General features: G+C 29.6%; 1 protein-coding gene across 1 annotated transcript in view; it reads left to right on the top strand.

Annotated features, from left to right (window-relative positions):
• The window catches only part of LOC128200267 (alpha-2C adrenergic receptor-like), a 198,293-nt gene that overhangs the window by 68,044 nt on the left and 105,307 nt on the right, over positions 1 to 24,942 (top strand). The window lies entirely within an intron of this gene.

Here is a 24,942-nt window from a genome sequence, read left to right as displayed (position 1 = left end):
AAATCCCAGTGGAACAATGACAGCCAGTTGATTGTTTCAGCGAACTGACTGATCGATATAATAATTGAATTTTCAATTGGTAGTGTCAATGCTTGTTGTTGCTGTTGCAGAAATTAGTGACAATTATATATATATATATATATATATATATATATTCTTTATTGCACTAAAACATACAGTAACAACAATAAGTTAATAACAATGTTAGCAAAGGCGGACTTATCTCTAACAGAGATTTCTTCCAGTCAACCTAGCGCTGTGGCATAGGAAGTAGTGAGTGGGCAGTAGTAGTGCAAGATAGAAATTAAAATAAATATTTACATAAATTATAAATAATTATATATATACATATATACACATACACATACATACATTGTTATTTTAGGCATTATTTTTTTATAACACAGGGGCAAACGGCTCACCTGATGGTCAGTAATTAGTGTTATCAGGGAAATTATGTTTTTATTAGCCAAATTAAAGAAAGGGTGGATATTCTTAATTTTCCTCCCTTAATTAATTTTTATTTATTATTTGTGTTACAAAAAGTTGACTTCCGAAATAAGTAGAATATAATATTCGAAATCCGTCGGCGGTAATATTTTTTTTCGTTGCAAAATACGTAACCCTTCAATTTTATTATAATATTAAGAACATTTTGAATATAGTCTTGACTTTCGACCTTACAACATCCATGATACAAAAATATTTTGTTATTTCTGATACTATTAATAATCTTTAGACTAAAGTATGATGAAGGTATTAGTTTTGAGATGTTGACTGTATTTTAACCATCTGTTTCCGATGAAAAAAGACAGTTCTAAAAATATTAGAGTAAATATTCTTTAAACTGGTCATTTAAGATATGGAAAATGAAGAAAAATAAACAACTAAATGTAAGATCTTACCAAATGTGAACTTATACCACGACATCCCTAAGATTCAAACTTGTACAATATTATCCATTCTAATCAAGAGTCCACACAATGCCACAGTATTGTTCTGTGAGTTACTTCGCTCAAAATAATTTAATTTGGACCCAAACTGCTAACACGATTGTTGAGGAATTAGCAATTATAATCTGGAGTCCATCAGCGCAAAGTAGACACAGAGGGACCGCTTGCAGGAAATCTCGGTTACGGGTCACGCACACTAACACGATCGTGTATTGCCAATCTTGGTTGGTGTCAATATAATTTGTTTGTGGGAGCTATGAATAAACAAGTCACCGCTGGGTAACCGTGCTGGGTAACCGTACCGACTTCAAAGAGAACTGATTCTAACTTTAAATATCTTATTTTTTCTTCAGTTCTAGTTGCGGCTAAATATTTAGTAGAATCTGTTAAATTCTGTATTAATTTTGTGTTAATATTTAGCAGTTTTTGTTTTGTGTAAAAAAATTGTGAGAGGTAATTTTTTGCTGTGGGTATGTAATTTAAAAGCAGAATTGAAAATAATAAAGATTGTGGCTCAAAAAAAACAACTTTAAACTATTGAAACAATTTTGATAAAATTCCTATGAAACTAATCCTTAAGTTTATCCTGTCAGATAAAATAAGAATTTTTAAATCGGTTTACGACTGAGTTATGAAGTAACAAATATAAAAAAAAAAAAATTAAACAATATAATTGATAACCTCCTTCTTATTGAATCGGTGAAATATAGACAACATTTTTATCTATCTGAATCTCTGGTCTGATTGTAAAACTTAGGAAATCTTTATAACATTATGTGTAAATTTCAAGTTTCGTTCATTTCGTTAAGAAGTTAAGGGCTCAGGGCAGATAGATATTGTTACAACAACTGTCAGAGTAATGGGTAACCGTTGTCTTGCCAGCCTTATTATGGCGCAAACAACAACAATATTGTTTCAAGAAACACCAATAAAAACATTTTTCTATTTTAAGCTTTAATTTCCTCTAAACTTCGTAATTTCGTTCAGACATGTCCACAAAGTTTCAAATTTATACTATTAGTAGAATGAAGACCTTGAATATAGATATTATCTCTCTGTCAATTTTCATCAAAGGCATTTTAGAAATTTCCAAGTTTGCTCCCGTTTCTTGGTAATCATCGAAATTAACTCATAAACTTTCCTCCATAATATTAATATAATGTACAAAATGCCTTTTTCTTATTGGGACAAGCAGAATCTAAGATTGCTAACAGTTATGAGCAACGGTGGACTTGTATAAAAAGTGTTTGTTTTGAAACGATCGAAAGAATATCTCATTACGACGGAAAGGTATAAATGAAAGAAAGAAAGGCACCACTACGGCTTCGCTTTGGTCGCATTTTATGTGCAACTTTACCTCTGAGGAAATCTAGCGGTTCTATACAAGGGTGGAGTGGAATAGTTTTTCGACTTTTCTGCTGAGATTTATAAAAACTTTGTTATTTCTTTTCAGTTGTGAGTTTTGAGATGTGTAGTACATTTTGATTGGTTGTTCCGATATTGTTTCTGTAGTACCTAAACTAACTGGTAGGCTCATATATTTGAAAGATATAAAATTTATAAAATATAGGCTAATTATGAAATCATCATTAATCTGGAATAATACAAATAAATTTTAAATGTTTCTCAGAGGTTCAGGGGTACCTTTGTTCAATTTTGTATTTCCAGCTATAAAGAACAGTTAGGGAACTATTATAATATTAAAGTTAAGGTAAATATCTAAATAGTATTGAAAATTGATCATAACTTATGTAGTACCAAAGCTACTAGTTTAGTATTTCAATTGAATCACTTTTAATTATTGATGCGTTCCAAGAATCGATTTAATCGACTCGATTGGTATATATTTTGCATATTTCCTACAATTATTATTCAAAATCGTTTCTAAGAATTTACTGTTGCTGATTCTCTGAATAGAAATCGATACTTCGAAACTTATTTATGACATAACATAATAATAAACTCGTAGTAAGAACAAAAGTAAAGGAGGGATGTTATAAGTCAGAACCATTCGTTTCTCGAGCTTGTTTAGAGAATGTTTGACGAAAGTCATACGTTCAACTGTTTTCAGATTATGAGAATAAGTTTTATGTAAAATTACAAAATTATTTCTTCACACACTTTTACTATACAACTCTTTTTAATATTAAATATTTGTATATGTATTTGAATTTAAATTTGTTCATTATTTTTTTGTTAGACATGATGCAAATGCAAGACGTAGTAAAAATCTACTATGATAATTAATAAGGACTAGTCAAAATCAATTGATCACTTTTTTCGTTTTAAGAGGACGGTTGAAGTTGACTTCAGCCTAATAGATTAAGACACATGTCTAGTCATGGTGGTCATAATATTTATGGGGTTGATACTAGATATCTTTTATTCGTACCTTATTTATTTAGATTGCTATTATTTATTTTTTACTTCTTCAAATTCCATTAAAGTACGTCATGGTAACAAGTCAGCTTGTCGTGTGTATGTGGTATTATGCTTTATAGAATCGCCACTGCATGAGTGAGATAAAAAGAAACAGTAAAATTGAATCTATGTATTTAAAAGAGGATGCTAAGTGACTGTTTGGTTAATCCATATGTCAACGAGAAACTGAAACCGCTGATTGTAGAATGTAAAATAAGAAAGAAATTTTGAAAATTCAACCCCTAAGGGAGTAAAACTTCCAAGGTGCATGCGTACGAAGTCGCGAATGAAGGTTAGTTTTAGATAATGTAAATTTAAAAAATTCGGAGGTTTGTACTGAAATTAGAACATCGGATTTCTGAACTATCAACTGGCTGTCACCACTTCAGTAACTTCAACCGACAGAGTTGTTCTGGCAACAAAAGTATAACAATACTCATATATTGTTATGTTATCCACTTTCCTATACAAGAGTTACATAGGTCTGATTTTATACGTATGACTTATTCGACCGGATAACAAACATATCGACGAGTTGCTATAATATTGTGCTATAAGTATGTTCATTAGATAGGGGTGTCACATATTTTGGTAGACGGTCATTCTTAGAACGACTACTTACATTTTATATGTATTAATAATAAGAAGCACATTTTGGAATTAACTTTCAGTAGCAGTATTTCCAAAACGATATGACATCGTAACCTTCTAGAAAAGAGCGCATTCCTTACTTAAAAGGCCGGTAGCACATCTGCTATGTCTCTGATGTTGTGGCTGCTCATGGGTGGCAGTACTTACTTACTATCAGATAAGCCGCATGCTCGTTTGCTTCCTGTGTTATAAAAAAAGTGCCATACAATCATACCAACCACCTGGTCCTCAAGCTATGATATCCTTAATTAGGACAAAGTAAGAAACGAATATCTGGGCGCACAACCCGTAATATCTAGACCTGAGTCATTACAGAAAAGTTAGTTTACTAAATTGGCCCGACCGGGAATCGAACCTAGGACCTTATTTGCGCAAAGCAACGTACTCACCAGTGCGTCAAAATCTAAATGTATTGTCTATATGTCCGTTATTCATCTGTGTGTTAATTGGCTGGGATAAATCTCTATGTCTTATGTGAACATTTGAGCTGTTAAGATGAAAAGAAATATCAAATAAAATAATAATAAAACAAACAAATTCATACATTAGGGAGTATGTATGAGTGTATTATTTATTTTTCAATTTAAAAGGAATTTAATAAAATAGCTGTGTTCATGATATGCACCAGAAGGCAGCAAACAAAGTTTCATATTTATATTAACAGTAACATTATAATGAGAGAACCAGATGAAAGTTTTGATCATTATAAATTCTGTTGTGTGCAATTTTATGTAATTATAATACCCGTATTAGTGCAGACAACTTTCAAGCGTAGTTTTTGTAATAATTAGGTCCATACATCGATGTAGAAAATTTCAGAGATTTTGTGTAACTGTTATAAAAAATAAAGTTATATTCTTGATGTACATAAAAGGAGTAATGTTAAGATAGATAAATCGATTTTTTATAATTAATTCTTACGCTTTTACTAATATTATAAAAGCAAATGTAAACTTGTTTTTGTTACCTATTGGTATTTTAACGACTTATAAAATCTGGTGTATGTATACTATTTGGAATAGAAAAGGATGTATGTTACTTATTCCGGTCAATCAATATATTCGAATCACGCAGCCGAAATCACAGATAGTCACTAGTTTTGTATATTATGTATGTAGATTTGTATATGTAATTACGTTAGAACTTTTAGCACAAGATGCAATCTAAAAAAAAAGGCAATCTTAATAGAGATAGTGCAGGCTAAAAATTACGGCAGCAATAAACTGTTAAAACTTGTAAATGCGAATTATTTGACAATCTTGATGGTAAAGAGGCTTAATATACCGCCTTATCTTCGATTATTAGTTGCAGGTTTGATTCCAATACTGTATATATATCTATCTATATATATATATATATATATATATATATATATATATATATATATATATATATATATATATATATATATATATATATATATATATATATATATATATATATATATATATATATATATATATATATATATACCAGTTTGTATCGATCTGGATGGTTTCTATGTACAATATCTATGTATTTTCGAAATAATATTTATGTATTTTCTCTAGTACCCACAATACAAGTTCTGCTTAGTTTGGGACACGATGGCATTACGTATTTCCAATGGTATTTATTTATTATTTATATAAGCAGTAACAAAAATAATTTTATGTTTACAGAATTCTGAATCAAACATTTTTAGAAAGTGTTAACTTTGTAGCATAACAATTTTCTGCGTATTCAACGCACGCGCTCTCTGTCGGCTTTTCCTGCGAACATCAAAGCCTTTACATCGCGTCATATTTGAACGTGGACGCTTGAAATTTCGACTTTAACTGAGGTGTTCAAATTCTGATAGGAATTTTACGTATATACTCGTAGAATGTAAAAATACTTTACACCTACACATTTACAAGAAAATTTGTTTGTACCTATGACTTTATTATTTTATTTTAATGGAAATTATTTTTTTATTATTATTAAAATATATTACGAATAGTGAATTAACACCGAAATCGAAGTGCTTTGATAGTCTAGAGGAACGAGAAAAAATATAGCAAAGTGGCTACATGCAAACAGTGTGAACTAGGCTTTAATGCCATGGGACCTACAGATGACTTTTGATACATGTTTATTAATAGTTTATTGTATTTTGTTAGTTATTTTATAATACAAGATAAAAGAATAATAAATTATAAGTGAAATACGACAAGGATGAGCGAGATATTTGTAAAGACTGTCGCATACGAACATAATAAGTCGACTAAATGGGTAACATGTTGAAAAAGGGCCATATTAAAAATACTCATAACCGGCGAGATTGGATGAGCAGATAGAACGAGGAGGAAGTGGAGGAAGTTTCTTCGAATCGGAACATTAGCATTCTGTTTCTTATTACTGTTTTCTGATTAAGCTTATGAGGGATACGTGTTAGGTGTCCACAAAATATAATAGTTACATATAGTTTAGTACCGTGTCTGACCGAGATTGTGGTCCTAGAATCTATCTCACCAAAAATTATCTATTAATTTTAAAATATGATTTTCTTCGAATGAAAAATTTCGGAAATTATTTAAAACTTAATTTTCGCAGCAGTTCACCTTCTGTTCATGATTATAGACAATGGTTACTTTTTTCAGATGCATTTCAGTTTTTTTATCGTATAATTTACTTTTATCATACTCTCGAATACTTAACGACTTGACTAATTGTAAGGAATTTCGTAGGTATACAAATATAGAAAGGAATTTTGAGTTTCTAATTAGACTATGAGACTTTAAAAAGACGCGATCAAAATGATTAAGAGCTACATGTCACTGTATTTTTATTTATTTGTTAGGATTTTCAAAAACATCAGCCACACGACTGTCTCCATTAATTGTATGCGAAATGGCAACCCTATCTGAAGGAAGGTTGTAGTTCTCATTCATCTTGTGTTTGGGTTCTTGTTTCTGACAGGCCGAATCCGGAGCGTGTCAGTGGTAAGCCGGAATAAATGAGCGCGGGCTAACTCTGAGAGTGGCGGAGCGAGTAATTAAATGAAGGCATGAAAAAATAGTTTGAGGCCGCTTGAAATTGTTTTGGTTATAGTACCGTCATTAAAGATATGTGTTAATATATATCTCCCATCGAAATTAATTTCAAGAGAGACGTCTTTTGGTTCCTTATATATATTTCAATTGTGACATTTTCTAATTTCGACATCTAAATAAATTTTCTTTTCATTATACATTGGAATTCTAAAATTTTTTTTTACACACACAATATAACATTATGGTATAATCAATTTCACGTATAGTTTTTACTTTAAATGACAGTTTCACATTAGCTACAAGTTGTTGTTTAAATTTATATATAAAAATTTATCGTAAATTAATTTTTCTGGTGCAGTCTTTTAATTTTTTACTGTTTTAGGAAATTAAACTCGACATCATTTTATGAGAAATCATGATGAGGTCCAAGATTTATCTCGCGAGCCCGTTTATGGGTCAAGATATTATAATCAATTTATAAACATTTTTACAAATTTGTATATTTACATCATAATATTGGTACGCTAAGATCAGAAAGAATATCATCACATAAGAAATTTGTATCATTTGTTTGTATTCCCTCTGCCGCTTCGCTCAACAATAAATGCAGACCCAATAAGCATTGGAAAACAATTTTTAAACTATGTTGGGAATGTCCAGATCAGTGAAAAAATTGCTATCTTTCTAGGCAATAGTGCTATCTTGGTTTATTTATCTTGATGTTGAATTTTAATTTCTTCTGTCTATGAGTTTATAATAACATGATTTTTTTTTAATTTTATATGAAAAAAAATATAAGGTATTGGTAGTATTGGAAATATCTAAATATATAGTAACCTGTATTCACTTTTTATTTTTAGAAAATTATTATGTAAAAGAGAAAAATTAAGTTTTAATCAACTAATTTCAGAATTAATGCTTATTTATGACGTCATTATTAGATAAGTACATGGCTGAATGGATATCAATGAAATTCCTCCAATGTATGATATTATGTAGAATTTACAGATCTTTATTAGTTGGTTTTATGTACATAAAATAAATATAGAAAAATATATTTTTTTCAGGTATTAAGCGGTATAGAAGCATATATTAGTTATGATATTTAACATCAATTATATTATATTTAAAAGCAAATATTAGTTTTGGAAATACAAAAGCGATGATCCACCAGAGCACAATTTAACTATACATTTATAATGTTAACCAATTTATTACTTCCACTCGTATAATTTCACTGTATAGAACAAACAGCCGTAAAGCAAGTTTCTTCGATTGTCCTCAAATCAACAACAATAGATAGCACTCCGTGGAGAGAGCTCGGTAACCACTAAATGTTCCCACCGTGTATTGATATGTCAACTTAGTTTATTGGATAATATTCTGGTAGGTATTCATATATAAATGAAGGATTAAGTACGAATAACAATATGTACTGAGAATGTACGCTGACCAACTCTGTTTGTTCTCAGGAACATTTTTTTTTATACCACTGAGGTGGCAAACAAGCATACGGCCCACCTGATGGTAAGCGGTTACCGTAGCCTAAGAACGCATGCAATATCAGAGGTATTACGCGCGCGTTGCTGACCCTGAAGAAACCTCTTTACCCCCCTTTTGAAGAACCCCATGCTGTATTTATAAGAGTAGATGGAAACTATATTTACTTTTTAATTATTTTTGCATATTGTAAAACTTACATTGTATTTTCATTGATGTATCTATTCATATACCGAGTATAACTTGATGTAGCATTTCTTTGTATCATCAGTTTTATTGTTATTCATTTATTTAAACATTACTGACCAATAAAATGTAATTCAAAAGGCGGACTTAATGATATGGACGGCACGGCTGTTTATTTCACATTCTCATTTACAGCCATTTTGTTTGAGGAGGGATTTTGTCTCTCTTTGAATGTTCTATTGCCTGTATTATGAGCATTCTTTTAAGAAATTAATTGATTTGATGATGCCCATGGCCATATTTTTCCGTGGCATTGACTGTCCATCATTAATAGAGAATTCACCTCTATACTTTCGAACCTATAGATGTATATGCCGCAGTATATGTGATAACATATAGTGCGGTTGTAATAGATATGTTCTCTAGCCAGTGTTCGGGTTTTATCATGAGTTTTCTAATAAAAAATTGTCAAGAAAATACTGCGTGAAGTTTTAAAAATGAATGGTTTCTTCAGGATCCCTAACTAACATGAAATGTTCTTGGTTGGCATCCATAAAAAAACAGAATTCCACAAATAGAAAACACACATACGATAAAATAAACCATTTATTTTATTTTCATTATCAGAAATACAAAACAAAACTTGTAGTTCATAGAACAATTAGTATTAAAGATTCTAATGTAGTTGCATTTCAACTAATGTATTCTTAAGAAACAAACAACACAGATGTTACAATTACAACATTTAGGCGTTTTATCATAAAGTTTGTTAATAACGAAGTTTTAAGTAATTAAGAAAAAAAGAGCTATAAATTTCGAAGGCATCTGGTGAAATACAGAGTTAAAATATAGAGTTTGGACTCAAATGATAAATAAGTATAAACAGGGAAACTCTATATTAAAGATTTCTTATGAACAGATAAAAACCAAATAACCAGAGAAAGAGAGACAGGGCATATAAGAAATTTTCGGATTGATCTTTAATTATATGTAAACAATACATACATACATTCATATCTGTCACGCCTGTCTCCCATTAGGGTAGGCAGAAACAATGGAACGCCACATGCTTCGATTCAAATAAACCTCTTTCGCTTCTTCCACATTCATCAATCTTTTCATACACGCTCGCCGGTTACGGGTACTTTTAATTTGGCCCTTCTTCAGCACGTCGCCTAGTAAACAATATGAAAGTTTAAAATTAATTATTGATCCTAATAAATTCCGAACTGAATTCTAGTTATTAAATGTATATTCCGTGTCCACTTTTATTTGACTTTACACGATTGTTCAAAAAACGAGTGTAATGTTTTTTAGGGGTCTTTATGCGAGTCTGTTTGTTTCGTCATAACGTCTAAATGTCTAAATAGATTTGCATCTAAGGGGTATCGTTAGAGCTTTCCTGAGTGACCCTTGTTGGATTTTTTAAATAGTTCATTTTTGGCAAAACAATCGTGTATTTTTTTTTATTTGCGGGGCACGTATATTTCAATTAAAACAAATAATGAAAAAAAAAAACTATTATATAAAATTTTATATAAGATTCTAGGGTCAATTCTAGTATAACAGAGTTACTTAGGCAGAATAATTTCATTTTTAATATGAGAAGCAAGTCAATTTTCCTCAAACTGCGCGTTAAAGCAGATGGTATAGATGAATTTACCTTCCAATATTTGCATTAAGCGTAAGCTGAATAAATTGGATTGTATTTTAGACTAACAATGCCTTCGGTTTTATTTGATTGCGTTTTTATGTTAATTGTCCGAAGTTCGAATATTAAAATTAAAAAAGAAGGATATAGGTCATATTCCCTACATATTTAATGGGTCTCGCTTCTTGTACATATTGTTGTAAAACGGGGGTCTACTATGAAACTTATTTGCAAAGTTTCGTACCCAAATATTCTTGTTTACGATAAAAAACGTTCATAGTGAAATCGTGCTTATATATGAAGAGTGTTTTTCTCTTTCGTCATAAACCCTACTATAAAATATTGTTACGATCGAAATTGTATAAATTTGTCATTTTTTTCGCAGTTTTGACTTGCAGTATGTATTTCGTTGGGGCCCGAAATTCCGGATTAACTGCGACATCATGTGAATAAATAGTTTTAAGTGACGCACTCTTATACACTGTTGTTGATTAAGTGAAAGCTAATCAGTCTTACGCGCATACAAAGTAGCTTTTAGATATATGCAACATAATAGCTTGGAAATTATCTCACGTCTATTAATTAACAGGTACGTTACTATTGTGGTGAACATTGCGTTCCATTTGTCCTTATTTTACTTTATATATATAAATTTTATATGATAAGCAGCAATTCTACCACGGTCTCTTGGATTTAGTTATTAATGCTTTTGACTTGTTTTTTAAAGGATATTTATCATCACTGATCAACCGTAGATTTATATTGACGCATTGTTTTTAGTGATGGGCAGTTTTTAAAACTAACATTCGTTAGTTGTAGTTGGGTCTTAGATAAAAAAAATATTGTTTGATACATAAATAATATTCATTCTTGCAAGCTGTATGTCACATATAGAACCTGTATATATTAGGTACTGTAACACTATACTTATGTAGGTTTAAGGTATATATGCCAAAGGTAAAATACCTGATCCTTCTCATTAATTTGGCTTCATTCCAGTAGACTTGAGACATTTGTACGCATCTGTTCTAGAACCCTGTACTATTGCTATTCATCATAATTAAATCGCTATTCGGTTACGTGCGTTATTTTAAACTAGTGATGGGAATGAGTAGATGGATAAAAATTTATATATTTATCTAATAAGCCTTATTGATTAAGAGAAAAAGGTATAGATAGAGAACTAAATAAACATCCATTATCCATTAGCTCTAAGTCATGGTGCATAATTAATATTGTTCATTTATAATCCCTTTGACAAAGAGGTAGATATTCACCATTTAATGTATATTGTCGTAATAATCATTATAAACGAGTAGATAATAACTATAATACCAACTACTACTAGAAAATATTATTTTTAATCGATTTCAAAAAACAATTTAGTTCATCTATGTATTTTTGTGGATATGTTTGTGTATGATATATTTTCGATAAACTTGAACGTGTTTTTATATTTCTTATTATAATTGATGGATTTTATTCTCGTGTTGGTCTTACGTTAATTATGTTATGATTGATTATTTTTATTTTTTACGTAGCGAAATCTTAAATTATTTAACGTAAGAGAAGAGGAGTATTATTTACAAGCAAAATAATAAAAATATATAAAATTCATGTTTTAATTAATAAAAAAAAGTAAAAAAAAAAAAAAATTTTCACCTCTATTTATTTAGTGTGAAGCACACGAAAAGATTTATGACATGTACTTATAAAAACTGTATAGTTTATACAAAATGAGATGGTTAATATTCTTGAAACAGCTGCGAAACTCATTCGCTAGCAGAGGCGCTGTTTACGAGTATGCAAATGGACAATATCCGTTTAGGACGGATATTTCCTATTTACCGAGTATCGTCACATCACTACTTTTGATGTTAAGTTATTAATATGTAGCAAACGTTCTAACAGTTAATAACAGTTTATTAGAATTTAATTCAACGTGAGTAGCGCTATTAAATATGTATGTATGTTGAATGGTTTGTATGACACGATAATTAAAATGAACTGTTATTTATTAGCTTCAAATGTGAAAATTATTGCAAAGTTTTAGTTTATTAAATCCAATATGAGGTTAATTAATTTATATTACGTTTATAATAATTTAAATTAATTCGTTTGCTATATATACAGACGTATTTATTTATTAAAATATTAGGTTTAAATCTATGACTTCATTTGTGTGTATTAGGGGTAAATATTAAGCCGAAATTAATAATTATTACTTTGTGTATACTTCATATACTATACAAGTCGTTTCCCGCCGTCTGTAAGCTTAGATCTTTCAAATAATGCAACGGATTTTAACGTGGTATTCATCTATAGACAGCGTGGTTCAGTAGAAAAATTTATATGTATAATAAAATATAAGACATGCATATTATAGTAGAAAAAAAAACCGTGTGAAGCTGAAGTGGAACGCTTTCGCGGAAGATTCGCATATTAGCAATTATATAAGTTTCTTTATAATGTTTGCATAACTTTTTTAATATTAAAAACAAACATTATCGTAATTAAAATTACCGAGGAGAGGAGATAAAAGAGAAGGTTCTTAAATCGCTTGTATTTTTTTTATGTTAAGCGGTATCTCCGCTAATTCTAAACAGATATTGTTATTTTTGCATTAAAACAGTTTGCTCCCGTGTTGATAGATATCAAAATATTTTTGTTGTTAATGAAATAGCTGTTTTTTTAATGGATTATATTTATTGTTTATAATAATTTTTTTATATATGTTCGTATTTATAAACACCTCAAGCTTCTTGTAGCACAAATAGAGAAAACAGTATGTCAAAGATTATTATCTTTTTATATATCGTTTGCTCATCCAATTTCAGAACCTCAATTTTCAAGTATCATGCATACACGCCTGTATTTCGGCACTTACTATCTTTACTTTCTCATTTATTATCAATTTTGTCATTCATTGGATTTCCTTTCATATAGTTTGGAATCTTAATAATCTTAATAGTTTATTAACTATCTATTTAAAATACGTATGCATTATAACATTTGTTAAATGATGAAACCCAGGTGTGGAACTGTAATTTGGGTTGAAACCATTTGATTATGCAGTAGAACGATCAAAGTTGGACAACCAATCTATATTATTACGCTATCTCACTTACATGTAATATACAGTATATAGTGAACTTCTGTATTAGGTAATTTTAATGAAATGTGAAGATCCCTTCTTGTTATACATTATCAACTCTCTATTACACACTTGGCTATTTTAATTTAATACTAATCGTTCCTGTGATCGTAAAGGTTTTAAATTTATGTGAACAAATTACATAAATTTAAAACTTTTACGACATTAAACGAAAAGCATATTTAAAAGACTTCCAAAAATAGGAGGACACCAATTCCGATCTGAATTTAATATTTATTTTTGAAATCGACAGGTATTTGTGTATTGGTTCTATGTCAATTTTATCACCCTTTATGTTGATTTTAGTGGTGTTTTTTTTTTTTAAACAAAAATTTCGTATATACGAATTATCTAGTTTATTAATATGTGTAGGTACGTTAGGGTTAGGTTAGGTAGGTTAAAGTCGTTTTTTTGCGCAGTGATAATATTGTATTATTTGTATTTATTTACCATCTGTGAAACTTTAAAAAATATATATTATCTTGTAATATACAATAGTGTATAATATATAAATACATATATAGTCAAAAGGTAATAATTAACTATTCGTATTAAGCCAATAATAAGTTTTCGGTAATATGGTCAATAAAGAATAAGTAAATAAAATAAAGAAATAATTATCATTACCATAGTAACTTTCGAGAAAGAAATGAACTTAATTTTTTTATATGATCTCACTTTTCATCGAATTTAAGAATTTAAAAAATCGAAACCTAACAAATTACCGTTAAAGAGTAATTTTCTGTAATAAAAAATATAAGATGATTTTTTTTGCCTACTTAATGCTAATTTTATTCGAGTCCAATAACAATGTCGCAATACTTTTTTATTTTATCGAATTAGGTATTATTTTGTGAAAGTCCATATTTACTGGCTATTTAATTAGTATATTTTTTTCTGCTCCAATTTGTAAACTAACAAAACAAATTTTCGTCAAAGTCACTTAACACGCATCATAATCGTCCTTGACATTACTGTTTTGTTTCATTGTAATACCGATGGATATATTTCATTATTAAAAATATAATATATAAAACTTGGCTATGTATTTTTAAATTTGCAAATGTATAATGAAACGAAACAACCATTTGTCGAAACTTGCAATTTTTTATTAAGTAATATATTTATCTATAGAAACTCTATTAGCTAATATAATACTTTTTGTATTTATTATATGTACTATAAATTCTGTATGTTTCTCCTAAATAAATAAGTACCCAAAATACTTTTAACCTTTAGATTAATCAGGAAGTTTCCTATCGTGAAAGTAGCATCTTAAGTGACCACTCCCTTGCGCTGCCTTATTAAGGCCGAAGCTTAAAGCACCTCAACATAAACCACAACAATACCTTCCGGCTCCCATCCATCTTGTTTATGGTTGCGGAAATGTTAATCCGTTGCTTAACCCTCAATGCCTATCTGGTTGTACGTCATTGGATCCAGTTGCCGAATGCAAGATCCATTCCATTATTTATAGGATAGTTAATGCCGAGTTGGAATTGGTTGTCTGAAGATTTAAAGCTATCGGATGTTATTGTAAATTATGGTATCATTTAGTATTAGGTATTCTGTGTCTATAGATTTATGCCTGTAAGTAAGTACTAAGTCAATGAACTATGGTTTTGGTCTGTCTGTAATATTGAATTATATCAACATTATATTTATTCTATGGACTATATAACTATATTTTTAGACGTACAATATTAGAAAATATAATTATTTTGTCTTTAAAAAGTTCTTTATGGAGAAATTTTAAAAACTTTCAATCCGTATTATATTTAATAACCGCTTTTATTCATTATATGGCAACTATCTGTATCCCGCGACGTCGTCCGCGTGATTCAATACATAATGTATCCTTTGTGCTAATTTAAGATATAATCTAGCCATGTACCTGTTCTCATATAAATCCGTTTAGTAGTTTTTACGTGAAAGAGTACCAAACATCTATCCATCGCTATAAATTTTCGCATTTATTATAATAATGAGACTTTATCCTTCACTGTTAAATAAAATACAATTGCAACAATGTAGTAATAGAATACTTATTTTTATTTTTTTTGTCGATATAATTTTTATTTCGTGATATGATTGTTAGAAATATTTTTCAGCACGAAGTCGTAGAAGTATTGACATGAAGAAGGGTTTAACGATACATAATTAACATCACATCAACAATTTAATTTATTATATTAATTATATTATGACATTTATATACATATAATCTGTAGTCAATGTTGTGTACGCCTGCTATAGGTATGCATATCAGCATACTACATAAGAAATGTTTTTTAATTTATGTATAATATGTATACTGCTGGTGTGCCTAATTCAGAATAAATAAATAAAATAAAATCACCTGAGTCGATTTAGCTCGTTCTCTAAGTTAAATGAATATTGATCATCTAATAAAAAAGTGTTCAGTACTCAAATAGCAAATGATATAGTACTTCCTACTTTTAATATTCATGAGTTAATACATCATAAAATACTGGGACGTTTCTTCGAAGTGTCAAAACTTTTATAAAATGACAAAAGATTTGACAAAGTGCGTGACGTCACTCCCACCCTTTTGGCGTCCTTGACTCAACTACATTTACGTTTGGATCAAGCTATAGTCAACAGCGGATTTAGAGTAATCAGTACATACGGGAGACTCTTTATTGGGTTTTTTTTTGCAAAAATTGACATAAGAAATTTATGTTAATGTAATTTTTTTCTTCACATGTGTCATTTTGCTATTAAAAAAGAAATCCTAGTTTGGTATTTGTAAGAAAAAAGCAGAATGCGTCTGAAGGAGCTCCATATTTGCATCTCCATACTTGTAGTAAAGTATTCACTTTACTGTAATAAAGACAACTACGGAAAAAAAAGCATGAATTGTTGATTCAACCTACTTGGCAGTGTATAGATTTAAAAAAAAAACTGTATATTTTTCGTTACTGTAATCCATTTATAAAAAAAAATTACACATCTGTACTCCATCTGGTATCAAAGTCATGAATATACATATGTCTTATGACTTGTCCAGTAATACAAGAATTCCTGCCTCCCTCTTTAACGTCGGACGATATTAAAAATGATAAGTATTCGGTTGCTCCTTAATATAGCCTTATTGGTCGAGATTGGGTCTCTGGATTTAAAAATCACCATAAAATGGATGGAGTTGCCATTTTATATTGGACATAAAATCCAGTTGATTTTCTACCCGCGCACCAATTAGGCGCTGCGCAGAGATTTATTACTATCAAGAGAATTTCATCCATCAGGTGAATTCGGAATTTGGCATTATCATCTTTAATTTGTGTAGACCTTTCTCGTCGACGAGAGCGTCGTGGCCTGGTGATTTACTATCTATATAGATACTAGTTATATGGGTACATTTCAAATAAGTTAAATGTATTATGTAGTAATTAAATATATATTATATATTCCAATTGTAATGAGCACTCAGAAGTTGCAACATTAGGAACATTTTGGATCAATATTATATTATCACTAAAATGATATTGACCTTTTAATTAGTTTATACGTAATCGATACTTTTGTCGTTACTTTGACAGGTGCGTATTAATGTAATTTGTTTATGCGAACGTGATCCCAATTGTACTCCATCCCTAGTTGTTGCGTTTTAAGACTTCTGTACAAAATTGTTATTGGACTGAGATTAATATCTGAGATTCGATTTGAGATATTTATCTTTACAGCAGAGATTTTAGGATAGGCAGTGAGAATGATGTGCTATTTCATTCATATATCTCTTGCAACATCAATTTGAAAAAAATATCTCAGGCATTCCAGTTACGAAACCTCTAGACTGTGGTTTATATTTATAAAATTCAATTACTCATTGATTCACAATATATACACTGCACTTTGAATTAGGTCGGCTCTAAAACTGTACATTAATTAAAATTTCCCATCTATTAATTTACAATATAGGTCTTTTATACATGGATTCTTAATAATCAAGCATACGACTTGGCTTGACTTTACTGTATAATAAAGTATTACAAACAAATAAACAAACAAACCCAAATGGCCTGCCTGTTCGTGATTATAACAGCTCTTGCAACATCACTTGCGGTCTATGATCTTAAATGACAGTATCCATTAAATTTCACTGTCATATCTCAACATTCAAAGCAGGAGATAACATGCAGAGTAAGTTGTTTGTCGGTAGATATAGACGACAAAGAGTTATCCATGCCAACAACTGTACAAAAGCTCCCTCTATCGTTGACAAACGTAGATAATTAATCCACGAAACGACGGTAGGGTCGTTTTGTTGTGCTTTAAATTACACATTCTGTGGTTACAGTTGGTTATGCTTGACGAAATATATCTACTACTATATAGCTATAGTTATAAATCGATGCCAACCCTACCTGGTATTACACGATTTGTAGACTGCTGGAATAAGACTGAAAGTTATTTAAATGCAGCTTCATCATTCCGATGGGTAAAAATAATAAAAGATTCATTTTGTACAGAAAGGTAGTATGAAAAATATAAGATCTAGGAAATCTACAAAGGTTGTAACTGAAACACTGAAAAATTCACAAAAAAATTCAGCGACTCTACTACTACTACGGTTATTGAAGGTCTTTCGCTCACGAAATTGTTTTAATTGTCACGAGGAAGATGATGACTGACTTCTATATGCGTGGGGATTTTTTAGGATTAATATTTGAATTTGACTGACTAGATATATTGTAGACATTTACAAATTATTAAAATGTATATTTACTAGATGTAAACTTTATACAAAAGTCGTCTTCTTAGGTATTTCTGTTCTATCCATGTTTCTGCCCTCAAACAGTTGTGCTTGCGTGGCAGGTGTGATGCGGCAGTGAAATTACAGGGTACGGAAGCGTAATAGTTTAGTCCTCAGTAATTGAAAAGGTTTGCCGTGGAGCTCTGGCATAGAATGGGCTATCCCGGCAACTACTGGCAACATCTCTTTTATGAGGGAGGCCTATGTCCAACTGTGGACAGATAGCGGCTGATATAATAATAATTATAATAAAATGGAAAAGGTACTATATGTATTACAGTGTATTTTGTGTTATTATTGCTTATAAGCGATGTTAATAATCTGCTTTAGGTCCGTCAGTTTGTCTGTAGCACTATGTTAGTATAAAAAAAAATATTAAGTTTTAAAAATATAAAGAGTAACAAGCACCAGTTTTTAGAAATTAGAAACACCTGTTCACGAGTGTGACAATTGAGTGACCTGCCATTTCGTTCGATCATATTATTCACAAATTGTTAACGCAACAAAATAAGTCAATAAGTTTATAGATAAATCTGTGAAACAAACTAAACAATGTATATACGATTTTATGAGTAAAGTTCAACATTACACCATTATTATTTTTGTTATAGTTCATAAATCATGCCATGTAAAAATATCTAAACTTGTTTTCCATAAAACAAAGTTGAGCGAACGTGTTAAGTGGGAGGCAAGGGCGAACTTCATTTTTATGTGTTATGAAATGCTCATAGAAGATAAATTACCTTTTCCTAAGCATAATATTCTCTATCCTTAAACTTGGCTGCATTATGGAGCAAAGGTAGACCTTCATAACCACAACACAATGGTGTAATTTGTTTTTCAACCGACTTTAAAAAAGGTTATTATAATAATGTTACACTATATCTTTGACAAATGTAAACCGATTCTATCTTTAATGTTCTATCTTTTTAATGTACTCCTTAATTCTATATATAAATTTTATTAACATTCAAGTAAACTTATTTCATTTATTAAAGATTGACTAGTAAATCTTTCTAAGGTATATGTATATGGTATATGTATATGGTATAACATAGCTAATGAAAGAAGAGAAACTTACGTATATATAGATCTCTGAGATCTAATACTTAGATTGTACTCTATGTACATCATTAAGGGTGCATAGGCGAATAAAAGGAACGGTAACGAATAATAATAAACAAAAAATAGAAAATATACTTTTTATTTACTTCACTAAAAGATTATGTTTATATTTATATAGTTGAAAGCAAATTTTATCTACAAACCCTCATTTATTGCAATATGCTCTTTCAGCCGGACACATTGCGTTGGTCCTTCGAGTCAGATTTGTACCCTTCCGGAAGTTATTTTAAGGCCATTCGCCTCTTCATTGGTTGTATTTGTCCTCGATCTACACCCATTTCCTGTGACTGATTTCTTGCAATAAAGAAACGTGTATAAAATACAAGATTTTCCTAAAATAAACCAATCATTACCGCAATAAAAAGGGTAAGTGCGTTCGTACACGGGTCGTGTCGTAGTGTGTATGCATGTAGTACATACGAGATTGGCGTCATCGTCTCGTACTACATACATGTAGTAACATGTATTCTGTCGGATTACGCCTACGCTACGAATCGTGTGCGAACGGACCAAGGAAGTTGATATGACGATTTGTCAGGGAGACGGGCTGAGATTGGAATGACACAAAGAAAGATGGGCTCAGATTGGATTGTTAAAGAGAGATATTTGAAACAAGGACAATTCTATCAACAACTACGTATTACTCCGCAAAGAAATATTGCAAATATTTGAATTTAGTACACTAAATTGCTTACAAGTAGATTGTGCTTCACAACAAGCGGTTTTTTGCTGTGTAAACTAAAATAATAGCTTCAATAATTACAAAATTAATATGCGACAAATATGAGAGTAAATTGTATCAATTACAAAAAGAACTGTGAAAATCATCTCAAAATTGGCCACGTAATTGTGAATACAACTACAAAAAAAAAAAACTATTGAGCACTTCCTTTTGAAAGTTGCGTCTGAAAACATTGAAAAAAAATTTGCTTCGTTTATGTTTTCATGAGATTTTAAAATTAATAGATTTAATAGTGTATAATATTATAATTTCAGAATAACTTATATTCTAATATAAAGTTTTTTGTAAGAAATTGTTTGTACTTTGATTGCCTTTTACTATTACAAATTATATATATATACCTTTTGTATTATCATATATTGCATCTTTGACGTAAGGGTATAGAAATTTCTTGACATAATATTCCAAAAATTGTTTGACGATATATATAAAATAAAACTATAATAATTAAAAAATAATAATTATACCGTGTCTGTACTGTATACATAGTAAACATTTAAAAAAATTTGATGTGAAAGAACAATAGTAGAAGCAAAAATAATATTTTTAAGAATTTTTATGTATATTTGTAAATAAAACATATGTTTTATTCGGTATGACGTAAAAACGTTGTATAGTTTTCTCAGTTAAGTTTCTAAGTATTTAATTTAAAATTTTACATAAAACATTTAGTAACATATCTGGGAAACATTTTATAAATGCTAAAATTTATTTAAGTAAATATTATATAATATACACAATTTTATTTCATGTGAAATCTTAATTATTGGACTGTTTTCACTTAAACGCCCACATTATTCAAGGCTAAAGCAAAGAAAAAGACAAATTATTTACAGATAACTTTTTTACAAAGTCGCCTTTTTATTACACAATTGTAATTTCATTTGGAATGCGAAGATACAATGTATTTAAATAAGACAGTTCTAGGGTTCCGCGTCCAATAAATACTATGTCCTGCGATTTTTAGTAGGTATCTAAAATGTAGAGATTAATGTTTATGATATTAGAATTATTAATTAATTATTCGTAGACTGTCGGGACATGTTGTGTCTGCTTAGTAATTACAGATTATATTTTTTAAATTATATATTTTGATTTTAGATTAATTTTCTCTTTGAAAAAGTTGTTCAGTTTCACAAATTTTGTTACTATATTTATGTTTTTGTTAATATAAGTCGAAATGAAGAACTTAGTGACAGTTTATCTAATAGAATAACCGTCGCCTACTGATATGAACAGTATCAGGGAACTCAATGAACAATGTCAATATAGATAGATTGGATTTCATTTCGCAACAAGCAGTTTTTTTGCTTCATCAAGAAAACAGCTTCAATTATCATAAAATTAATACAGAACCAACATGGGAGTAAACCCTGTTAATTGAAAAAAAAAAGAATTATTAAAATTTATTCAGAATATTAATACAACCACAAAAAAATCTGTGGAATTGAGCATTTCCTTTTGAAAATTCTATAAATTTTTTCAATATTGTTTTTATATAAAATACCTACGGAACTTTGTCCACTTACTAAAAAATCTGTCTATCTCCATCGTATATCATCTGTCTCTGTCATACGTCAAATGAACACAGCTCTGTGCCGTTTCAACGTGATGACAACACTCACAACACCGAATAAATTGTATAATATTTATCATCATGCCGCTTTGTCAAGTTATTATTGTAGACAGGCACGTGTAATATTTTCATGTGTTAGATATGAATTGGTTTTTAACCGTCTCCAAAATATAAGGTGGCTCGTAAACACAATTCTAAAGGAGATCTTAAATCTAAAGGAGATTATCAATTCGTTTTATTTTATATAGCCATATTATACAATTAGTTCGCCAATTCGAAACAAATTTTCAGAATTATTTTCAAAATCAATAGAGTTTTCTGTGTTTAATATGTAGGTCCCGTATTAAGTTTGTGACGACCACAGCTGCTGTTTTCTTAACAAAGCAGAAAACTGTTTATATCAACGCAAAATTTACTTATACAAACCTGTTTTATATATTTATATGCTTTGTGATAAACATACAATTTTCTGTTTTAAATTCAAATATATTAAATTTAATATTTTTACGAAATATCATTCATCAGTGCGTGTATATTCACAAAGTTGTAGTTACTTGTTTGACAATTAAAATGTTCTTGTGATATTTATCTAAATGTATTTGTTCTTACTGATCGTTAGTGTAACTATGTACCTGATTTGTAATTAACCAAAACCAGAATTGGTTTTGTCGAAACCTATGTCCAGCTCGTCACTATTCAATCAACAGGAACCGGTTGACGTTGGTCAACTGTGTCAACTAGCTAATTAATCAATTCGATCCAGCAAGTGAGCTGTGCAGTATTAGGATGATGTATTTTTTTTAAACTGAAGTATGTTCACTGTAAGTCAAAACTTTAAACTAAATTTTTGTTAGGGTTGACTTTATAATAATATTTATATGGTATTAATATTAGCAGGGTTCATAAAAATAAAGTTCATTATTGACAATAAAAATTCTCATTATTTCTGTTTTTAAAAACCAATAATAAAACCCCTAGGTTTGTAGCGAGTTAGTCTGTCTCCCTTTATGTGTTTTATTGTTCGTCTATTAAAATGTGTTTTTGGAAGAGTTATTTAACAGATGTCATTAACGAGATATTTTTCGACAGGGAATGTAACCTGATATCCTAAAACGGAAATAGTCGTGTACAATTTGGTTTATATTCATTTATTTTAACATTCATTATATAAATAGGTAAGTATCTAAGGTATAATATTTTATTTGGTTTTATATTTACTTTTCAACTTGCTTAGGTTTTGGAATCATCTATTTGTCGAGGCTTTAGTTATATATAAAGAGACATAATCTACATCTCTTCAAAAATAAAAAGACAAGGAGATATGTATAGATCTTCACAAAGTGCGTAATAATAAGGATTTGTTCAGAGTCAGAGTTTGTGATACCCTTAATGTTCAGGCTTAATGTTTCCGACAATTGTTTCGACTCCATCCGGAAGTTTTCTTCAGGGCGAGTGTGGTGCTTACGTTGTTGGGTCGCAGCGTGTGTCTTATTTCGCACGCCTATTAATGTTTATAAACATCAAAGTATTTTGCATAGAAATGCTAATAATTGTCGTAACTGGTAAGCCAAGTGGTATTCGTTGAGTAGTTATGTATTTAAAATTACGGTTCTTCATTTACTATTAATTTCAATGCAAGATTTAATAGGAACTTATTTAAATAATGACTTTTTTATATAACTCTCTTTTTGTCTATATATATATATATATATATTGTTACTGTATAATCTATGGTTGCTGCAAGGATTGTGAAGTGTGGAGCAAATTGCGCCGACTTACCAACCAGCAGCTACATTCACATCATTCGTAATATTTTACTGGAATTATATACCGTCATCTCTTCTTTTCATATATATACAAAAAATATTGTAAATTTATATATTTCCTTTGCTTACGTATTAAAATTATATCCAAATCAAGGACATATTCGTTCTTACTACAAACCCAGTAAAGTAAATTTGGAATTGCCCAATTTGCAAGGGAAAACCAATACACGAATGCTGAAATATACATTTAGAACGAGAATTACAACTTTTTTAAAAATAAAACGATATGTGTTATTGAAAAATTCTATGTATTATTACATTTTAATTTTTTTTTTATAAAAAAACATTAAAATATATTTATTGTTTTTTAATATTTATACTTTGTGAAGAGTTTATTTATTACTATTCTAATATAAAGTATATTAAGAGAATTTGGCAACGTAAATCGTTGCCAATCAAAGCACTCCCTTTGGTTTTGTTGCAATACCGAAATACCAGCTTCCAGTTTATACAAGTATCGTACTGAGCTATTGAATCAGCGGGCGTTCGATCGGTCAACTGACCAATTAATTAACGACCGACCGCGCAAGTTTTACAAGATTACCCAATCATTTGCTGTTTTACGTTGCTTTTATACTAAAAATTTTTAAAGCCTAAGTATTTTTATACTTATACAATCGAGGTGGAATAGAAACAATATTGTTAAGCGGAAAAATCGGGATTTCGTAAAGTGAGAACAATTGTAAATTTTTATTGTCATATTAATCATTAATAATCATATCATTAAATATCACAAAGCTTATTGCCTGATTCTAAAATTGCAATATTTTATTATGAGACAAATGGGCGAAAGAACACATGAGGTGACCTAAAATAGCAATAAGAGAAACTAAAGGTTTGTTTCATGAATTGGTCTAACCGAAAATTTCTTTCTTTCCATTTATGTGAAAAATATATAATAAAATAAATATATATTATCTATATTTGTTGTTATTTAATGTAGGTACATACAAATAAAATTATTATCTACCTATTTATAATAAAATTTTATTTCATAAAAAAAATACTTCAATTGTGGCAGAACAAATATTGATTTAAAAAAGAAATAACTAAACTGATTTTATTACAATTAATATTTTATTATAAAGGAATAAAATTTCTATAGGATTACAGATTAGTCTTTTCAGATAAAAAAAAATCCAAATCGGTTTACAATTGTCGGAGTCATGTGGTAACAAACATAAAAAATTACAACAGAATTGAAGAACCTTCTTTTGAAGTCGGTAAAAAAAAGAAACAAGACTTTTTTTCATCAGAGATTTTATAGAAAATATTAAATTGCAAAAACTATATATTATGTTAGTCTCGATTACAAATAAACTCATGAGTCCAGTTTTATGAATCGAGGCATTGAACTACAAAACAT

The sequence above is a fragment of the Galleria mellonella genome, unplaced genomic scaffold (genome assembly GCF_026898425.1).
Source record: "Galleria mellonella isolate WM207_F2 unplaced genomic scaffold, CSIRO_AGI_GalMel_v1 utg172, whole genome shotgun sequence".
In the NCBI taxonomy this organism is placed as follows: Eukaryota; Metazoa; Arthropoda; class Insecta; order Lepidoptera; family Pyralidae; genus Galleria; species Galleria mellonella.
This window is presented reverse-complemented; position numbering and strand designations above follow the sequence as displayed.